Source organism: Lagenorhynchus albirostris, unplaced genomic scaffold (assembly GCF_949774975.1).
Source record: "Lagenorhynchus albirostris unplaced genomic scaffold, mLagAlb1.1 scaffold_137, whole genome shotgun sequence".
Classification (NCBI taxonomy): Eukaryota; Metazoa; Chordata; class Mammalia; order Artiodactyla; family Delphinidae; genus Lagenorhynchus; species Lagenorhynchus albirostris.
The window spans coordinates 359,720-369,600 of NW_026783360.1; the positions used below are offsets into that span (position 1 = coordinate 359,720).

The 9,881-nt window shown below is 41.6% G+C and overlaps 1 long non-coding RNA gene across 1 annotated transcript; it reads left to right on the forward strand.

The window, feature by feature from the left end:
- The first annotated feature begins 3,933 nt into the window (after nucleotides 1–3,933).
- Nucleotides 3,934–9,637, forward strand: LOC132514304 (uncharacterized). Its single transcript, XR_009538735.1, has 4 exons — nucleotides 3,934–5,128; nucleotides 5,934–6,020; nucleotides 6,285–6,419; nucleotides 9,183–9,637. It is a non-coding gene; the product is annotated as an uncharacterized LOC132514304 (long non-coding RNA).
- The last annotated feature ends 244 nt before the right edge of the window (nucleotides 9,638–9,881 follow it).

Consider the following 9,881-nt stretch of genomic DNA (forward strand, 5'->3'; position numbering starts at 1 on the left):
CATTAGCCCTCAGAGAAGGTGGACCCGTAGCGGCTGGACTCCAAGCCAGGGGTGGGGCTGGAAAGGCGGCTTTCTCTCCCTCTGGGAGCCACAGAAGTTAGTGGTGAATTGATGGATGAGGATCTCTGCCCAGCAAATAACTATTGCTCGGAACTCTTTGGCTCCATGCATGCGGCCGGACAGAGAGCACAGGGTCAGGACAGACTCACTCACTGCTGGTGGATGGGGACGCCAACAGGAGGGGACCATACATGAGCAGGTGGGGGCACCCTAGGGGAGGAATAAGTCCCCTCCCATCTTGGGCAGATTTGGGTAACTTGTTTCTTGTTTTGATTGTAGTTTTCATATTTTCTGGCGGAGGGATAGTACAATCAATTCGTTTTGAAATGCTGGTCTCCAAGGAGGGATGTTTGCACTGTAATTCGAGAGAACAGGCCATGGCATCCTACATCCCATCGGCCAAATTCCACACCCAGCTTGTGCTGGTAGGAACTGCAAGCTAAGAGTGGTTTTTATATATTTAAATGGCTGAAAATAATTCATGAAAAGATTATTTGCAACCCTCGAAAATTATATAGCATTCAAATTTCCTTGTCAATAAATAATGTTTTATTGAAACACAGTTATACTCCTTTATTTACATTTTACTATAGCTGCTTTTTGGCTACAATGACTGAGCTGAGTAGAAATAACAGACATCCTATGACGAATCTAAAATATTTACTCTCTGGTCCTTTACACAAGTTTGCCAACCCCTGCTCCAGAAAAGCGGGAAAAAAATGTGTTTTGAAACTCATATGCTGGGATTTATACTTTTAAAACAGTTAAACTTTTAGCGAATTTTCTCCCTGGAAACAAACTTTAGGTAGATGTAAATATGTTAAATTACTCTCAGTAATCTCAGTTAGAATAAACACTAATTCACAATTATTCCTGCACTGAGGAAGGGAATCCACCTGCAGATAATTTTATTTTCATCTCAGAAATAATCACAAATTAGTGTAACTAAAACCTAGCACCCACACAATTTAGCATCAACTGCATAAACTGCTAGATATTTCTGAGCCTCAACATAGAACATTGTAAGCCATAAAAGTATTTACTTTAAATTTTGGTTTGGCGACATCTCTTGCCTGTGGCAGTGTTTACCAAAGTTAATTGATCACGGAGAATTTCATCAAGAATCATTTTCTAATAGAAAACTATCAAGAGTAAATGCACTATAATTCACACTAGAGTAAAATAAACCAGAAAACAATCACATTGATGAAACAATGAATATGTAATTTACATAAGAATATAAAACTGTATAACAACAACAAAAATCACTTCTTACCTTATTTTCTGTTATTAAATATAAAAACAGATTATGCAACTTCCAGGTATTCTTGCATCTGGTAAGCCATTTCTTTCTTAAAATGGCATTATTGCATAATGAAGCATATAGGTAAATGCATTTTTAGATTTTTATTTTGTATTTAGGAATACATTTAAGTTCAAATTTACCAATGGTGTATATAATCGCATTGGGGCTATATACACTACAGAACACACTGGGAAATTCTAGATTTTATGATAATAATGTGTTATTTTGGAGTGCTTTGGGTTATCAAAAAAATTAGAAAGAAATTAAGAGTCCAATATAAAGAGCAAGATAGCAATCCTCTTGTCTGTTTTCCTTTAAAATGGTATCCGGTTGAATTTTGAATAAAATGGATAATGAAAGGAATTTTAACAGGCACGTACAGGGAATTTTTATCCTTATAAAAATCGGTACTGATTTTCAAACGTATAGTTTTGAATTGTAACAATTTAAAAAATACTTATTTTGGAATATAGAGAAGAGCAAACCTGGTTCTTAAGACAGGAAATCTAGCTTTGCTCTCCCCAATTCACGTAGAGAAGCTTTTCCAAAATTGAGAATTTTGTAAAATATTTTTACTGACCAGTCTTTCTAAAAATATATAACTTTTCAAAGTTCCAGAATTGAGACTGTTTTAAATGTCAATTTTATTTTATGAAGTGCCAACTTTTTATTGTAGACCAGTAGTGATATTTTGTAACTATACAATGTATGAATATGTCTTTTTTTAACGTCAGAAATTTCATTTGGCAAATGATTCTTATTACCTGCATTAGAATATAGAGTTCTATGAAGAGAAAGGCCTTCTGCTATTTACAGTTTAATCATCATAACAATCCTGGTTTCGAAATGTTGGAAGTTCTCTTTAAATATTTAATAATTGAAAAGTTTATAAATGAACAAACAGGGTGATTTAGCTTATTTTTCTCCTGCATGAATCCTTTATGTTAATAATTCCTGAATCGCATTTTCCCTTTTGATCAGATTGTTGTTACAGTGTCACTTCCTTGCATGGGTGTGTGTGTGTGCACTCAGATGCACGTACACACAGTAATGTTGCAGCTAACATCATGGGTTTTTTAAAGGAATTTTTTTTAAGTTTATTTTTTCATTTTAAAAGATTTTAATTTTTATTTAAAGACCATTTTAAAAGATTTTTATTCAATTTGTTACAATATTGTTACTGTTTTATGTTTTGGTTTTTTGGCTGCGAGGCATGTGAGATCTTAGCTCCCCAACCAGGGATCGAACCCACACTCCCTGCATTGGAAGGTGAAGTCTTAACCTCTGGAATGCTAGGAAAGTCCCCATGATGGGCTTTATAGGCCCTAGAATACCATTTCTCAACCCATTAGACTTCAATGGACCTGAGGGCTATAACGAATGTTTTGGCCAAAAAAGAAAAAGAAATTGAACTGAAAAAGGTCCAGAACTCATCATGCAGCTTGTACACTCTCCCTAGCTAGCCTTCTTGAAGGTTTAATTGAAAAAATATACATTGTCTTTATGGTGATTTTTCTCCCAGAACATTTTTAGTACCATTTTTCTACATCAAAGAGTAAAGCTTTAAATGTAGACTTACCAATGGCTCTCTGAGGGATCTCCATTGTGTTTACATGATTTAGTATATGCACCCCTCAATGTTCTAATACATTCTTAAAGTAGAACTCTTTTTATGTCTGCAAAGATCTTTCACCTTCTCAGTCCTGAAGATATCTATCTGTTCTTCTTGGACAAAACAAAGAAAGAAACCCTTGGCTACAAAATGCTATGTAGGGATTAAACCACCATCTGACTCTGAATTCTTGAGTTCTTCCTGTCCATGTACCCACGATTATTCACCTTTCTTTAAATATAATTAATGTATACATTTTTTAAAGTCATACGAGAAATAGCAAATGAACGTTAAGTAATAGAATTAATTGAAGCAGCAGAGGTTAATCACAAAGTATGTGTGTATTTATTCTTGAAGCCATTCAACCGGAATGCGGATACAGATATTTGGACCCTAATGTACGAGTTAATACACATCATACTCTGTTTCACATTTTCAGTTAACATTCATCGTTGTTTCCTGACTGATCCCAGTCTTTGTAATTATGATTATAATTTTATAAAGTCAGAAAGTGTCTAACTGATCAACAGTGACAGAGTATTAACAGAAAATGGATTCATTCTTACTTATCACAATATTTCATGATTTTGAATGACACATACCCACTCAGTAGCACTTATGTATTTGCAAATCCTGATCTACTGAAGCAGGTTTGCTTCGTTTCTTCTTACTTGATACTGAATATTGCTTGCAGCACTTCTGCAAACCCTTCACCATCTACATCTTTATACTGTATATTTAATAATAAGACAATTGCCGAAGAACTTAATTATTGGCTCAATTGCATGCTAACACATTCTTTATAGACTATTTTCCCAGTATGAGTTTTCTGATGTGAATAGCAAGTGAAAGATTTTCCACATTGTCTTTAGAATTGGCATCTCCTCAGTGTGAGCACTTTCTTGTTCAGTCAGGAATGAGGAATCACTGAAGAATGTCCTTCCTTCATTACACTGAGACTATTTTTTCAGTGTGAACCCTCTCATGTCTAAAGACTCCATGACTAATGGCACTCTAGCATTCATTTCATCGGATTTCTTCTACAGCAGTGATTAGATGGTTTACCCCAAGAGGGCTCTCCTCGTAGTAAACCTTGGGATATCTTCTCTACTGTGTCAGGGATTCAGCCCACTCTGAGTTCTCTGTGTATTCTGAGGCTGGAGCTCCAACTGAAGGCTCTTCCACCATGATTACAGGGTCAGGGTTTCTCTCCACATGACTTTCTTGTGGTTTAAAAGGGATAATTTCTGGCTGAAGGCTCAATATCCTTGATTACAGACACAGGGTTTCTACTCGGTATGAATTCTCTGGTGTTTATAAAAGTGGGAACTCTGGGTAAAGGCTGCACCCCATGGATTCCAGACATAGGGTGGCTCTCCTGTGAGTTTTCTAGTGTGTATAAGCGTGAGAGCTGCGTTTAAATGCTTTTCCACATTCATTGCATTTGTAGGGTTTCTCATCAGTGTGAATTCTCCCCCATGACTAAGGTTATGGCTTTGACTAAGTGTTTTCTCACATAAATGATATTCCTTGTGGTTTCTCTTCTGTGTGAATGTGCTTATGTTATTGAAGCGTTGGAGGGTCACTGAAAGCTCTTCCACAGTCATTCCAAACATAGGGCTTCTCTCCCGTGTGAGTTTATTGGTGTGAATAAGTCAGCTCTCTCGCTGCATTACCTTTATAAGGTTCGTATTCTCCAGTGTGAGCTGTTGGTGTATAAATGCGAGGCTTCAGCTGAATTATTTCCCACGTTCAGGACATTTACAAGAGTCACTCCAGAGTGCACTCTCTCATGTTGTCTAAGGTTGGAGGGTGACTAAAAACCTTCCACATTCTGAGATCTGCATGGTTTCCCTCTAGTATAATTAGTTTATGTTAATTCAGTGATGAATAACAGCTGAAGTCTCTCCCATTCGGGCTGAAAGTGTAACACACGTGGAGTTAAGGTTGTTGTATGTGACATGTCCTCATATTCATTGCATTCAGTGGGCTCTTCTCCAGCATGAAATCCCTGCTATTGACAAGGAAAGAGAGGCGTTAAAAATTGCTCATATAAAAATCATTCAGTCATTTCTCTACATGTGACTTCTAGGCGGCTTCCTCAGTGATGGTCTTCATTGAAAATCTCCCCATGTTAGTTACATTCACAGGTAATGTTACTTGTCTGAATTCACACAGATTTTCTATCTGGTAAACCCTCACTGGTCATAGCTTTCTGATTAAGGTTTAGGTCTTCTTTATGTTTCAAACACTATATCCATGAGCTATGTTTAATCAATTACCTTTTCATTGAAGCCCAGGTTAGTGTTTGACATGTAATGTCAAAAGACATGGGTCCTCAGATTGTTCCATCCTCCATTAAATTGATAGAAAATCTCCTGGCCACATGGTCAAGGACATGGAGGGCAGAGCTAGGGTTGAGTCTCTGAAGTTACTGATTCCCACATGGGGAGGAACCAAGTGACTAAGGGCAAGGGCATCTGGGGTGGCGGTGGGTGCAACAGGGGTGCTAAAGGCCTGTAATTGGTGTTGGAGAACAAATGATGGTGTCTTTCACCACGAATTATTAAATAAGAATTTTGCGAGAGGTGTCCTTGCTGTGGAGACAGGACTCTCCAGGAGACCATGATAAGGGTTACCTGGGAATTAGTGTTAATTCTAGGAACTGAATATTAATAAACTAATAACTCTGAACAGTAAGTCGAATCAAAGTATAACACCCCATAACTTGCATTGTTTTCTGCAAAATAGGGATATTATATTCTCCCTACATGCCGAGTAGCCAATGCAGCCTTGTTCTTGACCATGGGAAGGAAAAGCGTTCCTTCTGTCTGTGCATGTCTGTGGGTAAGGTGGCAGGGGTCACTCCCAGGTGAGTGGTTGGGGATTGATGCCTGATGTATCTAACAATATTCTGAAAGGCTGGGTTCTCATGGCTGCTTTCTCTTTCCTCAGATTTATCTGCTTGATTTCCGGATTGTCCCTGCATAAGGATGCAGAGGAGGGCAGGTAGTGTCAGAGTTCCTGATAATGAAACAACAGGTGAGAAAAAAAAATTATTTTGATTCCTGAATTGATCCATCTTTTGCCAAATGGTCAGGTTTCTACTTTGGGTCCAGATCTTCTAAGTGCACCCAGGAAATATTAACGCCAGTTATGTTCACCACCCTTTTAGGGATACGGCAGGTCAGGGACCAATGTAGAAACACTCTCTTTCCCAACATTTACTTTCACTTGCTCCAGCCTCCATTAAGGCTGTGACCTCACAGAAGACGGGAGAGGTTTTTACCTTCTCTTTTTTGAAAGGTCATCCCTTGGGCTCAGTGACCTCCTTCATCATGTTACTGGCTGCAGTGGACTTAGGAATGCGGTGAACAGAGGGAATAGAGAATGACTCAGAACAGAAATCTCTATGTCAGTGGGGAGCAGGCGTTTCATCAGGTGAGTCCTGTGTTATAGGTGCTGGGGTGAATGGAGGTTTGGTGAGAGATAGCAATAAAGAATCAATTATTTTTCCTAATTTTAAAATATTTAATTTTCTACAGACTACTCATAAACATTTTGATAGTTTTATAAAGATAAATGTAAGTTCCTTAGCAAAGTTATTCACATAACTCTGTTCCTTTGTGTTGTTAACCTTCATTCAAATTAAAAAGTTGAATGCAATGTCTGCAGATTCTTGTTTTCTTAATTGTGACTGTGTATGGAGGAGAAGGGGCATAGTACATAGAACAAAGTGTAGATCACTGGACAGCAAATGATAGTCTGGGGAGCTCCAAGACCTCACTCCCACACAGATACATCAGTAAAACAACCAGGATCTGCCTGAATGATCTGGGATTCTAGCCCAGGGAACCCCAGAGGTGGGAACAATGGGCTTTCTGCTCCCACCATTGCCAGCCCTGGTAAGTGTTCCTATTAGACCCGGGGATGTGTGTGTGTGTGTGTATGTGTGTGTGCGCTTGTGTGTGTGCGTGTGTGTGTTTGTTTCTTCTTCCTGACACCCCTGGACTTGCCGAGTGTGCATCACTGTTTCATGAAAACTATGCTCATGTGGTGCTAAAGGTACAAGATCCTCTCAGTCTTGTATCTTCCTGTGTTGGATACATAAAATTTATGTAATAGGTCCAGCTGCAAATGTTCAGTTTTCTCCTTGGCTCCTACCTGCAATGGCATGGGGATGTCTTCTTTGGGAAAGCAGCTCTAGACTCATGGAGAGAAGAGCTGCACAGGTGTAGGGTGGGCAGAGATAATTGGAGCAACCAAGTGAATTGCTAAGGTCTCCTGATAAGGAGGTAAGAGGCTGGGCACTAAGGGAACCCAAGTCTTCTGAGTCAGGCTTCTGACTGCAGAATTCTCCACATTAGCGTGAGGAGCGCATCTCCTTCGCGGCAGCCTCCTGCCCAAATCTTCCCAGCCCCGCCCGCTGCTGGGGTCGCGTCGTGCCAGGCCGAGCCTACCCGACAGGTAGCTCCTAGACGGACGGCCCGAGACGATCTCGAGCGTTTGGGCGGTCGGAGCTGATCCCTCGCCGGCCAGCGATCTGAATCCATCACGCTGACGTACGAGCCCGTTGTCGGGAGCCACCTGGCGGCCGCTTTTATATTGTCCCTTCCCTCCTGAGCTTTGGCGACCTTCGCGAGGGATGTGACTCGCCCGCCAGGCGCAGGCCAGAGCTCCGGGAGGCCGGCGACGCAGGCGGCGACCATCCCGGGGGTGCGGAGTGGTGGGCGCGTCCTGTCTTACCGGAGATTGAATGTGGAGAGGAGTGTGCTGTGGGGCCGACACTGAGCTCCCTCAGAATTTTGCGGGGAGGTCTGTGCCGGTCGACCAGCACTCCCTGATGCCCCTTGGCCCGCGGAGACCTCCTACCCTTCTACGTGCAACCAGGAGAGGATGTCCGTGCCCGACGTCGTACTCCGTGTGGAACGATCCGTCGCTGCGTCCTCGCCGCCTTGGGGGCCCGGGCACAGCCTTGTGTTGTCGAGGCGGTGGAGCTGCTCAACGCGTCCACTTCACTTTCTCCGGGCCCCAGGAGAGCCGGTCACGGGGGCGGTTCTTGCAACGAGGAAGGGGCACGGGATGCGTGTCAACAGACGGGAGCCACCCGCCAGATTGAACCGACGTCTACGCAGGGACCTCCCGTCCCCACTCCTTGGTCGCCTTGTCAGCGTGGCGCTTGCCTTTCCAACCTGTTCAGGTACCCTCACCGCCGACTGTCGAGGGCAAGCCTGTAGGGCGCTCATGGAGGGGCGGCAGGTCCTCCTAGGCTTCGGTGGTCGGAAGTCGTAGTCACTTCTATTTGGGAAACAGACTGGCCGGGGCATCCGTGATGCTCGTGAGGAGACACGAGCCTGGCCGCCGTCCTGGGTGGGCATTGTTGTCGGGAGCTTCTCTGAAGAAGCTCTGCAGACAGTGAACGGCCTACAGACGCGCGGGCAGAGGGGAGGACCCCCCAGGGCAACAAATGGGACCGATGGTGTCCTGGGTCGAGAACGGGTGTCATCGGTGTGGCGGTGCGCCTTCGCCCGTGTGCGATCTGGATACTTCCTGTTGAGGTTCACAGCAGTTGCACGTCGCTTGGCGTCTGCAACAGCAAGGTCGACCAGATGGTCAGATTTCGGTATTGGGGCAAGAAAAAAAATTCAATGAATTGAAACTCTTTTTGTTGTTAGATTCACTACAATGTGAACATTAGTGAAATAAGAAATCCTAAGATTTACAGTAAATTCACATTACTGTAATAGTTACTATCGTTTGCAGTTTTTTTCCACAAAATGTTTATCTATGAAATTTAAAATATATTTAGTACAATTTTTGGGGATACAAGTCTGCTAATGAGAAAAATGGAATTCTTTTTCAAGGGGGATGCCATTTAGCTTATTACAGGTTTCTATCATCAAAATTTCAGTTGTTAATGCTGACTTATAAGGAGATTTTGCCTGGTTTACATATTTCATATTTGAAAATTCTTTTCACACAAATATGTACTACCAAATACTGAAGTTCAGGAGTGTGTGATTTTAATTGAACATATTCATTTCTTGGAAGGAACTTAAAAAATTCTGTTTGATTCTTCTACTGATATTTGCCTTTTAGTATGTCATCATATTGTACATTATATATATAGTCATATATATAGTCATTTATAATTCTGTTTGCAGTTAATTTTAAAAACATTGATTCAAGTTTCTCTATCCACAGAGTATCTGATTGCTTGTAGATGATGAAGGAGGGTTTTGGGATGCAGAATTTTCTAAATCCATCTGGAAGCCTGGGAAACTCTCCCTCCAGCCACAAGGCCCTGCTCCACACACTGCAGCAACCAATCTGGAAAACCAGACTCCAACCTCTGCAGCAATAGGACCCAAGGGTCAGGACTTGGTCAGTGACTCACAGCTTCGAAATTTTCAGTTCTTTCCATGTAGAACCAAATGTGGGTAAGGCCAAATATGTTCCCCTAAGTAATCACGTAAGATGCCCCTCTTCCTATCAGCTTCTCTCAAGCCTCCCTGCATCGGGAGGACATGGCTTCCTTTCTTTGCCTCCAGAAAGTGTCCCCACACTTATGTGTGCCTTGAGTCTCAGCCTGATGTGAGTGGTGGTGGCTGACTCCCATGCTCTATAGACAAGTTCTGAGTAAATAGTGCTTGTTGTCATTTGGGTGTGTGTGTGTGTGTCTTTTTTTATATCTACAGAGCTTATGATGGCAGGAAGCAAATAAAACTCATGATAATGTTTCCCATGTTATTTTAAAAATCACCATTTTTTAAGTTGAGACATAATTCACGTACCATAAAATTCACCCTTTGAAAAGTGTAGAATTAAGTGATTTATAATCTATTCACAAAATTGTGCAACCATCGGCACTAATACCAGAACATTTAATCACCTCAAAAAGAA